This window comes from Nothobranchius furzeri, chromosome 13 (genome assembly GCF_043380555.1).
Source record: "Nothobranchius furzeri strain GRZ-AD chromosome 13, NfurGRZ-RIMD1, whole genome shotgun sequence".
NCBI classification, from domain to species: Eukaryota; Metazoa; Chordata; class Actinopteri; order Cyprinodontiformes; family Nothobranchiidae; genus Nothobranchius; species Nothobranchius furzeri.
Genome location: NC_091753.1, coordinates 58,461,010 through 58,473,206, shown reverse-complemented (window position 1 = coordinate 58,473,206; position 12,197 = coordinate 58,461,010).

Below are 12,197 nucleotides of genomic sequence, written 5' to 3'. Positions count from 1 at the left end.
GGAATTAGCAACCGGTCTACTCAGAGATGTCGAACCATCGGTTTTCCAAGAAGAGAAGGGTTCTGGTCACCAGACAAGCGTCTCTGTGGTTCCTGAACCACTGACTGAAAAACCATTTTCTGGTTTTACGTCAGATCAAGTAACTACGTCAGATCTGGATGCGTTTGAATTTAGAGAATCTGTCTCGAAGTCTCCCCGCGAAGACTTCACTGGAAATGAGGAAAAGTTTGTGGTTTTCAGAGAAAAACAGTTAGCCGCAGTTTTAGAGACGGCGTTCGGCGACCAGGCAGCAGAAATACCGATCTCTGCTCAGGACTTTTCTGAACAACGCTTTGACGGCTTGTCTGCGACGTCTGGTGAAGATGACGGATATTCTGTCTTTTTCACTTTAAAGGAAGATTTTGGAGAAATTCAGTCAGAAGATCCATCTTCAGGAATAGATTTATGTGAGGGTGACTGTTCTGCAACTACAGAGGAGCTTTTCGATGAGAACGATGAAAACGCGCTCTCTTTAGGTCAAAAGCAGGAAACGTCGCCCAGTTTTACAGAATTAGAGGCTTTTATGGAAGGAGAAGTGAAAACATCTCTGGTTTCAGCAGAAGATTACGATTACGTGTCTGACGGCTCTGAAATGCTTCATGATGCAGGCGAGACCTGGTCTGAGCCAGAAAGCGACCTTGACTCGTTGCCTTACGATGACAGCGACTTGCCTTACATGGACGAAGGAATGGGTTGCAAACTCGGGTTAGAAACAGACGTGAAGGAGCTAATTTGTGAAAATGGAGCCCCTCTCAGCGTTTCTTATCCTGATACCGAACGGGGGGAGGACGTTGGTCCGTCTCGGACTAAGATTATTTGGGAGAATCAGGATGACGATCAGATTGATCTTTCCACATTTATAGAGAACTTTGAGGAAATAGATGAAATATCAGTTTCTTTAGAAGAAAATGAGGAAATGTCTCCTACTGATGAAGGTTTAGAGGACATAGACGACGAAACGTCCGTTTTTTCAGAAGGAGAACTGAGTGAGGGCGACACATCTTCAGATTCAGAGGAAAACTATGATTTGCTCTCCGACAGCTTTGAAAGGTATGATGAAGATGAAACTAGTTGCTCCGAACAAGAAGACGAAGATTCATTGCCTGAACACGAAAGTCACGCTGAATACTTGACGTCTGCGAGCCCTGCGGCTGAAACGTTCGTTTCAGAGCAGGAATTAGATGAAGGTAAATCTTCTCCTAGCTGGTCGCCCGGCTCTCGTCACTCTGATGGTGAGGGTGAAACACAGGATGCTTTAAATGATGATGAAGAGGAAACGTGTTTGGCTATGGAGGACAGATTTAATCACAAGCCTGATGATTTTGATACAGGTGAGACAATTAGCTCCGTTTTAGAGGTCGATGAGGATTTATCGTCTGAAGACACAAACGGTCTTTTAAGTGGGCAGGCTGAGATAAAGAGGCTCAATGAATTTGATGCACTTTTGGTGGAGCTTGGTTTACAGCATCTGGTCTTTGACAACGTGGATTCTGATAGCCCGTCCTCTCCTCATGATGAGTCACCGGATTTCCTAGAGGATGAATCTGAAACACCTTTAGCTTCACAAGCAAGCAGTGGTTCCAGGTCCGTCTCTTCTGAAGTAGAAGATGAGGATTTATTGTCTGAAGACACAAGTGGCCTTACAAAGGGCCAGGCTGTGAGAGAGAGGCTCCGTGAATTAGATGAACTTCTGTTGGAGTTTGGTCTACAGGATCTGGTCTGTGACAACGTGGCTTCTGGTAGCTCGTCCTCTCCTCACGATGAGTCGCTGGAGTTATTAGAGGATGAATCTGAAGCACCTTTAGCTTCACAAGCAAGCAGTGGTTCCAGGCCTGTCTCTTCTGAAGTAGAAGATGTGGGTTTATTGTCTGAAGACACAAGTGGCCTTACAAATGGGCAGGCTGTGAGAGAGAGGCTCAATGAAGTTGATGAACTTTTGTTGGAGCTTGGTCTACAGGATCTGGGCCTGTGACAACGTGGCTTCTGGTAGCCCGTCCTCCAGCTCAGGAAAGGAACTGGATGAGGATGATGTAGACATGAATTGGTCAGATGTTAAAGAAGGAGTAGCCGGTGGGTTAGAATTAGATACAAATGCAGTTCAAATGTTGTGGGATGTTGCAGAGAGCAGTAAAACATCTCAGAGAAGAGAAGAAAGCAACGTTGAAAAAGTTAGTTCAGGTGAGAAAGACGATGGAAGATCTTTAAGCTCAGATGAGGAACTTAGTGAGAGTGATGATGAAATATCTTCAAGCTCAGGTGACGAGGTGAATGTGGACATAAATTGGTCAGGATTAGCCGGTGACGAAGCTCTTCCAAGCACGTCCTCCGAGATCTCGTACGAGCAAACCCCGCATCGTCGGAGGAAAAATAATGGATGTAAGGTTAAAGAAAAACCATCAGTGAGTGCAGAAAAGAGTTCAGGAGTAAATAAAAGTGGAACCTCGATCACAGGAGCCAAAGCTCGGAGGTCTCTGGTTTCTGGCAGAGAGACTGAAGAAGAGGTGGAGTATGTTTAAGAAGTAAATTAAGTTTTATTTACTTAGGAAGTCAGAAAAATAAAACTCAAAAAAAGTAGATGAGCACAAGTTCTTCATGTGCTTTTTACATTTAGGCTCACTTGGTGACTTAGAACCGAGAAGCTGTTTAGATTTCACTAGCAAGTAGAAAAAATAGAAGAAAGAACAAAAAATCTTTATAAAACTTATTTCTTTTCTATCAGATAAAATGTCTTTTTTGGGTTAGCTGCCATGCTGTTTTGAAATGGTGTTTTATAAATAAATTTGTATGGTAAATAAAAATTTTATTAAAAAAAACACAAAATAAACAATAAAAAAAAAAAAAAAACATCCCTCCCGCAGAATCGCCACCTTACCGTGGTGGGAGGGTTTGAGGACCTCCATGTTCCTGGAAGCTCTGCTGTCTGGGCCATCAGTCCCTGTTAGGGTCTCCATGGCAGCAGGGTCTCAGGAAGGCGGTCGGACTAAGAGCGATTCAAACACCTAAAGATTAGACCTCCTCTATATGGATGAGAAGAGCGAGCTCTTCCACGTAGAGGAGATGCTGTCCACGGCCAGTCTTGTTGATTATTTGGTAGACGGGGATCCGCCCTCTGCAGGACAGCAGCGGGGACACGGCGTCTCCTTCCTGTTTGATGGAGACTTGTGCGCGCTTCAGTTAGCCGTTCAGGGTGAGTCCTAGAATGGCATCCCTGACTCCTCCTGTGTGTCAGAACACACACACACACACACACACACACACACACACACACACACACACACACACACACACACACACACACACACACACACACACAGCAATGTGTCTATAGTTATATTGTGATTTCTTAGTAAATATTCTATTAGGTGAGAGATAAAGTTTATTGTATTTATTCTAGTGAATCTATAATTAAACGGGTAAACTAGTAGTAGCACATCCAACGTCAAAGAGAGTAAAAAGTTATTATCAGGAGAGGGAGAATGTTTAAGTGGTTAGCAGCAGTGTGCTAGACGATGGCCCCCTCCGAGAGGCCACCACAGCTCAACAGAACATCGTTGTAGCTTCTTCTGGGGAGAAAAACACTTAGAGAGAAAAAAAAGTTAACAGCTGAAATAGCAGGAAATAATACAGTTAAAGAGCAGATTGTAGAAGAAAGTAGTAGAGTGTGGAAAGTGGTCAGTGTGTCCTCCAGCAGTCTAAGCCTATAGCAGCATAACTACAGAGATAACTCTGGAGAATCTATCCTATTTAGATGGAGGCATGTTGGAGGCAGGGCAAGGGTGTCATGTTGGGTTGAAGTCTTTTGATCCACGACATGCAGAATCACACACAGGCAGAAGGTGAGTAAAATTATTTATTAAAGTTCGACGAGTGATGCAGATGTTGAATGGGATTCGGGAGGTTCTGATGAAGTTCTGCAGCAGAAAACCAGAGTGAGAAGTTGCAGGACAACGGGCATAAAGGTAATGAGATTTTGTCTTACGGTTTCCAGGTAGTTAGAGAGAGTTTGAGAGGAGGGCACGTCCAGGCTGGCTGAGTTGGTCGGGCGAGAGGCAGAGGAAATGGCTGGGAGCTGAGCACCGGAGTCCAGGTTGTACTGATGGCAGGTGGGGGTTGGAGAGCAGGCGGTCAGGGGCCAGTGACGGGCTGGTGAGCAGGATTGATCCGGTGAGTCTCTTGCTTGGTGGTGGAAGTTGGCAGATGAATGAAAGGTACCTGAGGAGGTCGGAGGTAACAGGGCAGATTAACTTGATCGAAGCGAGGTAAACAGGAAATACACAAGACAGGCAAGGTTCTGGCGAGAATACTACCCAATACTGAGTAATCATCCAGCGCTGATGTGTTGTCCCGACACTCCTTAAATCCCCTGACCACTGATGAGTAGATCAACAACAGCTGCTCTCCGGACACACCCACCTGCACACAGAGAAACTCAACACAAACAGGTGTTAGCTCAGCACAGACCATGACAAAGGGAGAGCCGTCTTTACCGACTGTACACTCCACCTCCCTCTACTCCCCCACTTGTTCAGATTTAGGCTAACATCAGATTTTAACCATAGGCCCCATCAAATAAAAATGTTTTAAGCCTATTCTTCAAAGTAGACAAAGTGTCTGCCTCACAGACTAAAGCTGGGAGCTGGTTCCACAGGAGAGGAGCCTGATGACTAAAAGATCTGCCTCCCATCCTAATTTTAGATATTCTTGGAACCACCAGTAAGCCTGCAGTCTGAGAGCGAAGTGCTCGGTTAGGAACGTATGGAACAATCAGATCACTGATGTATGATGGAGCTTGATTATTAAGAGCTTTATATGTGAGAAGAAGGATCTTAAAATCTATTCTGAATTTAACAGGTAGCCAATGTAGGGAAGCTAAGACAGGAGAACCGAGCAGAATTCTGATGACGTCACACCGGTGCGCGAAGGTGCGGTTCCAACCCACAGGAGAGGAGGGAGAGAGGAGGTAAACAGCGAGTGGATCACAGGGACTGAACTGATGTTTTTGAGCAAAACTGCAGTGAAAATGGCTGTTTGTCCTCATTATCAAGTGCACCCCCCACGGTTTAGACTCGGCGCTCCTGCAATACTTTTAATTTACTAAACCTACATTTGATTTTTAGTCAGTAACGGATGTGATTTAAAATGTAGCGACTAACAATTCTTTTTAAAAAACTTACTCAAGTAAAAGTAAAAGTGCAGATTTTAAAATGGACTTAGAAAGTAGGAATACACAAAAAGCTACTCAATTACAGTCACGGGAGTAACTGTAATTCGTTACTTTCCACCTCTGCTCTGGACTACTGAACACTAATGGGCTCAACACACGGGAGGCGACATCGCCTCTCCTCCGTTCATTTTCAATGAGACGTGCACGACAAAGCGATAATCGCGGGTCTCCCTCCTCCTAAGCAAAACGCGAAAAACGTGCGTGTGAAATTTTGCGCTCGTGCACGTGTCGTGCACAGGCGACCCAGCGACGCGATCCCAGAAAGTTGAAATGTTTTCAGGTTTTCATCGCTGTCACTCGGATGAGGACCAATAAACGGAGGTTTCATTCACTGACCAATGAGCGGACAGGATGCTCCGCACACCTCCGAGCAAACATGGAGGAGAAGTTGATACTTGCCCATTAAATGATGGTATTCTCCGTTTCTTTCTCTGGTTTGTAATATGGGATGAACCTATTCTTGTTTTTTTTTTAATAAAGTAAAATTAGAAGTAAGATTTCACAAAACTCTTAGCAGCACCTTGTGAAACATCATATCTACTGCTTATTTATTTTATTTTTTTTAGCTCTGAACCGCTTAAATAACCTTAATTCCCTCCAACCTGACACAGCCAATCAAAACAACGGAAGATTCTCAATTTCACCAGGGAACAGAACACTTAGACGGCTTTGCCGCGAGTCGCCTCCCGTGTGTCGGGTAATAAAAGCGACAGCGACGAATTTCGCTGATTGCGGTCGTTTGTCGCCTCCCGTGTGTCGAGCCCATAACCGAGGAGCGCTGCTAACGATCTCCCTCTCACTGCAGTTAACCCCAGCTTTCCAGCTTCTTTTACTTGTTGCTCCATTAGTGCAAGTAAAGGTGAAACCTTGGCAACAAGCGGAGCCAGCTGGTATATTAAGCTTTTCCCAAATCCAGTTGGTAGCACTGCGCTAACATCGTTCTTTTGAAGAAAGGCCGTTAGCGCTTCTTCACGTTGAGGTTTTAAAGACATGTCCAAGTCATTTAGAACAGAGGAAAGAGCCGCGGCGAACTCCCTTTCAGACGCCATATTCGTTGTTTACGAGAAACTGAGCGTCGCGGGGTGTGTCGCACGCTGCTCAGTGATGATTGGTTCAGTTGGCATCCCCTGGAGGGTGGAGTTATTTTAATAGGAGAGTTACCAGAATCAGTCTCTGTGCTAGCCTAGTGAACGAGACCAAATTCTTGCTTTGCAAAGTTTGGTCTGGGCATGCTCCACTGGAACCTCCACAGCTCCTACCAGGACTCTGGCTGGCCAATCACAGCTCTCTAGAGGGGTTTCAAACACATAAAGAGCTGTGATTGGTCCATAATGGTGGGCCAATCATAGTGCTCTATCTGCATAGTGAACAAATCACAGAGCTTTATCCGCTTTGTGGGCCAATCAGGGCACTCTATATGCCTGGTGGGTGGGATGATGCAACAGAGTGAAACAAGATGGCGACAGCTCGTTTGAAACGGCTTTTACATCAACTTTGGATTATTAGAACGTGGGCTTCATTAGAATCAGGAGCAGATAGATGTATTTAAGTGCTTTTTTTTATTTTTTAGAAAAAATGATGTCTCCTTCTTCAACTGCGGACCGCCCCATTTACCGATGGCTGTTGCGGTTAGTATGTCACATTCATTGTCCAGTAGCATGCGGAGATCATTTGAAAGACAACGGTAGAACCCGCCCCACAGCCGAGAGTCGTCAGTGGTGCGTTGCCAGACTAAATAATACATTTATTTAGTCTGGCTTGCCAGGCTACCTCTGTGCAGAATTAAACAGAGAGGGTCTGACTGACCCTTACATAACCTTTTACAGTTTTTTTCGATTGCTAAAACACGTTTTTCAAAACTGTACGTTTCTTTCAAAACTGCACACACAAAACCCCAAACATAACACACAAATAGCTAAACCGTGGCTTCCCTTGGCAACAAAACCCTGCCACCACATATCGTAACATGTTCCCCAAATGGAACACATGTTTTCATTTGGTAAACACAGCCACATTTTCACATGACACACACACATACCACTCATCGCTTAAACACAAGTAGCCTTCGGGTGAACGCTACCAAGCATGGAGAGAACACTGAAGAGCAAAACTGAAAACACAATTGTCTAAAATTGTCTATAAATACATCTTTATCTCTTTTATTATTTTTATCATTTTATCTACATTTTAGTGTTTTTACATGATTATGTTTTCTTTTACTATCTTTATAATCACTTTTTATCAGTTACTTTTTATCATTATTAGCTTTTATTATTTTATATGTTATATATCTTAAATCCTCCAGTGTTTCCCCTGCGGAGCCCTCTGCCTTGGGGCCGGTGGTCAGGGGCGGCGGCGGCCAGGGCGCTCCCCGGGTAGTGCCCGGGCACTGGTGGGGGTTTCTGCCCTACGCCACTGGGCGTCATGGGCCGGTGTCTTGGCTGCTGCCGTGGATCTGTTGCTGCCAGGGCAGATGGCTCTGCTGATGATGTGTTGTTCATTACCTGACCCATCTGAACTCAGCCTATTGTTTCCTCTGGTGTTCACGAGTGTGTGTGTGTGTGTGCATGGACGAGTGTGCGGGTGATTGTATGTCCACTTTGGAAGTTGGGTGCGGGAGGGGAACTGTAGTTTTTAATTGTTTTATACTTGGGGAGGGGGGCTGGGATGGGAATGTGGGACCTATGGGGCCATTTTAATCTGTAAAGCACTTTGAGTTGCATTTTTTGTATGAAAAGTACTTTATAAATAAAGTTGATTTGATTTGATTTAAAGGGAACACAATGAATTATACACTGAATGTATGACAGTGCCCACTTTTCTCTGAGACAAACATTAGTCATCACACAAATTTTGAGACAAAACATTTTATTTTTACAGTTACAGTAACCACCTCCACCCCCTCTCCCATTCAAGCATAATCATGGGGCGTCATGCCGCCGGTCTCTGTCTGGCCAGAGGGCCTCATCAACATCACAGGCGATGTCCTCCTGGTCCAAACAGCGCTGGAAGTACCGCCTCGAGTGCCTCATGAAGCCCTGACAGGCCTCAAAGGCCACATCTCTACAAGCCTCCTCCGTGGCTTGGAGCGGTGGGACCTGGCTCTGTGGATTCCTTTCGTACACCTTCCACCTCCAGGCTGAGAAAAACTCCTCAGTGGGATTGAGGAAGGGGGAATAAGGTGGAAGGTATAAAATGGAAAACCGTGGGTGGTCCTGAAACCACTCATACACCTGGGTAGCCTTGTGGAAACTTACTTCTATGCTGCAGTCCCTGATTGCAAACTGCTCACCAGACATGAAAGTTTAGAGATTTGAATATTTGTGTGTTGTTGATTGAAGCTTTGAGAGTTTGTTTGACAAGTGTGTGTAAACGTGGAAATTGTGTGCTGTGTTTTGACAGCATGGTGATGTGAAATTGACATCAGAGTGTAAAGGAGGACAATCAGAGAGCTAATATGATAAGGAAATCTTAAGTAGTGATAAACTGAGTCAGGCGATTGGGAACTGAAGGTTGTGAAATTCGTGCCTCATTTTTGCTTTTTGAGTTTTAGCAATCGAAAAAAACTGTAAACAGGGCAGTGTGTGGCTCAAACAAGACAGCCTAACGAGCGCGCCGAGTCTCTGACATTAAGTTGGACTTTTCCACCTGATAACAGATTTGACTTTGTTGACTTGGCAGTTGTATTTAAAAGTCTGGGCCACTGGTCGTTAGCTTTCCTGATAAACAGTTTACATAATCAGACGGACTTTAGCTTTGCTCGGAATAAACTGCACAAACTATTCCTTTGCAGACCCTGGAAAAACCAACACGTGAACAGTGGCTTTAGAGACCAGACCGCGGGTCAGGCCCACCTGACTTCAGGTCACTTTGCTCTACTCATTCCCAAAACCAACTGTTCTGGGCTTTGATAAACAGTTCTTGTTCCTTAGCTCAGCAACCGACTGCACAAAGGAGCTGGTGGAAACACAGATACAGGTGACCTCTTGACCTTTACGGCCACTACAGTCCGTGGTGGTTTAGACCACCATACACTATCGTCGTAAATGATTAAACATTGTAGTGTATATCAATAAATGAATGCTTAACTGAGTTACAGAATAAATGAATAGTAGATAATGATAATGGAACAACATGACTGAAAATGGAAACAAAAGGGTGTACCATATGACCTTGAACCGAAAATGAATGAGGGAATACACACACCAAGACACGGGATGATGTGCCAGAATATGTGTAATGTATAATGATTAAGTAACTGAAAAAGCAAACTTGATGAGTTTACAGATGAGATAACGAACAACTGTGATTCGGAAAAGGGTAGAACGTCTTCTCCGGGTCAGGGATGAGGTCCTGCCCCAAGTGGAGGAGTTTAAGTATCTCGGGGTCTTGTTCACGAGTGAGGGAAAGCTGGAGCGTGAGATCGATAGGTGGATTGGTGCTGCGTCTGCAGTGATGCGGGCGTTGTACCGGTCTGTCGTGGTGAAGGGAGAGAGCTGAGTCAGAAGGTGAAGTTCTCCATTTACCGGTCGATCTACGTTCCTACCCTCACCTATGGTCACGAGCTTTGGGTAGTGACCGAAAGAACGAGATCACGGATACAAGCGGCCGAAATGAGTTTTCTCTGAAGAGCGGCTGGGCTCTCCCTTAGAGATAGGGTGAGAAGCTCGGTCATTCTGGAGGGGCTCGGAGTAGACCCGCTGCTCCTTCACACCAAGAGGAGCCAGTTGAGGTGGCTCAGGCATCTGGTCAGGATGCCTCCTGGACACCTCCCTGGTGAGGTTTTCCGGGCACGTCCAACCGGGAGGAGACCCAAGTGAAGACCCAGGACACGCTGGAGGGACTATGTCCCTCACCTGGCCAGGGAACGCTTTGGAATTCCCCCGGAGGAGCTGGCCCAAGTGGCTGGGGAGAGGGAAGTCTGGGACTCTCACCTTAGGCTACTGCCCCCGCGACCCGACTCCGGATAAGCAGATGAAAATGGATGGATGGACAAAACATGAAACATGACTACCATTAACTGAACTCATCAATTCACGAATATATTGCATGCAAACCCTGTAAGGAGATAAAAACCTGTCCGCTGTGCTTAAACAGGGAAAATTCCTGCATGTCCTCCCCGACCCACGGGAAGAGCACGCAGCACAGAGCGAGCATGCGAGGCCAGCCCCAGGACATTGTTGACATTCATGTCCTCATCAATCATCAAAATAAAAACACACAAAACAACAAAAACACATGAAAATGAGCAGGTGACAAGTGTGATGAATAACGAATAATTAGCCTCAGTGAAGATGTAATGAAACAGTGTAGAGTCCATAAAAACCAAAACCCATTCACTTTAAAAGGAAGCAATGGCTTGAGACTCAACAATGCATCTATCAAAGTCCTGATTGTAGTTTTATGATAAGAGAATCAAACGAAAAGAACAAGGTCAGCATCCATGTCGTCGTTGGAGGTCTCCTGCTTGAGGAGGGCTTTTTGTGGACAAGTGTCCTTTGTTCATCAGCAAAGCAAAAGCATAGATCCTCGGCTCGGTCCTCCCCACTAGCTTGATTGGAAGTAACAGGGAGTCCACAGGCGCTGCTTCAGCTAGTAGCGTTCAAGTCCCTTCTCTGTTATGGGCAGCAAGTGTCGCCGACTTGATCCTTCCCACGGTGAGCAAAACGCAGCATGTCAACAAGAAACACTAGAATCAGCGTGCCAGTTGTCTATAAACCTATTTCCACAAAACTCTCTGAAATTTAGACCCACAGACACGGCATCCATCTCCACATTCACACCCCTGCACTAAAGTAAAGGTTTCATTTGCTGACAAGGCATGCAATGATTTACTCAAGCACTCATGGGTTACTGGTACAAGCAAAGCTTACCCGATTACCTTGATAATTAGGAATAATGCAAATGTCTGCTTGGTAAAATGACCTGAAATGAGCCTTAAAACTGAATATAAAAAACAAAATTCATTCAGCAAATTTGATCTAAACTCAAACAAAATCGCCTTTTCTGTTCTTTAACCTTCGAAAACACATTCAGAAACCCCTTCATCCACACACTCTCACAGCTGTGCACGTGCTAATCCATAACAGTAACAGAACATGGCATCCAGCATCCACCAGGTGTTGTGCCTCACCTGAAGTGGAGCAGTAACAGTCGTGGTTCTGTTATCACAGTGCTGTTAGAGACTTTTAACACAAACAGGAACACAAGTGTTTGTCCTATCTGTGTGTGAAACCCAAGATTATACATTACACTCACATGTTGAGTCGCCTAGATCAGGGGTGTCAAACATACGGCCCGCGGGCCAGATCCGGCCCGCAAACTGGTTAAATCCGGCCCGCGAGACGGTTGTGTAAACTTTATTTTCATTGTTTACAATGTAGAGTGAAAATAAACTTAGCTTTCTCTGTAATGAGTATAACTAAAACAAAGCTGCGCTCAAGGCTCACACAAGAACTTGAATCCCATCCTGAAGTTGGCCGCCACTCAGGATGTGACTCCTGATGTTGATGTGCCGGTGAAAGCTAAAAGATGTAAAGTAAAATGAGTCAAATATACTTTAAGTGCTGCATGAAACTGATGTAGCCATGTGATCTGTAAGCTCTTTGAATCACTAAGCAATGTTTATTTATTTATTGATTTTTTTTAGTTTTTTCAAATTTTCAAGTACACTTCAGGTGTTGTACTTGTACTACGCTGTCCTCAGGCTCCAGCCTTGTTTTATATTGATTGTATTAAAACAAAGAAAACAATCTGAAGTTGGTTTTAATTTACCGGTCCGGCCCACTTGGGACTAGATTTCCCTCGATGTGACCCCTGAGCTAAAATGAGTTTGACACCGCTGGCCTAGATCATCTGCAGCTCCGAATCCTCTGCATATAACGAATGTAGCATTATGATCTGTATCATCGTCATCGATGTGCCATAAGCACTT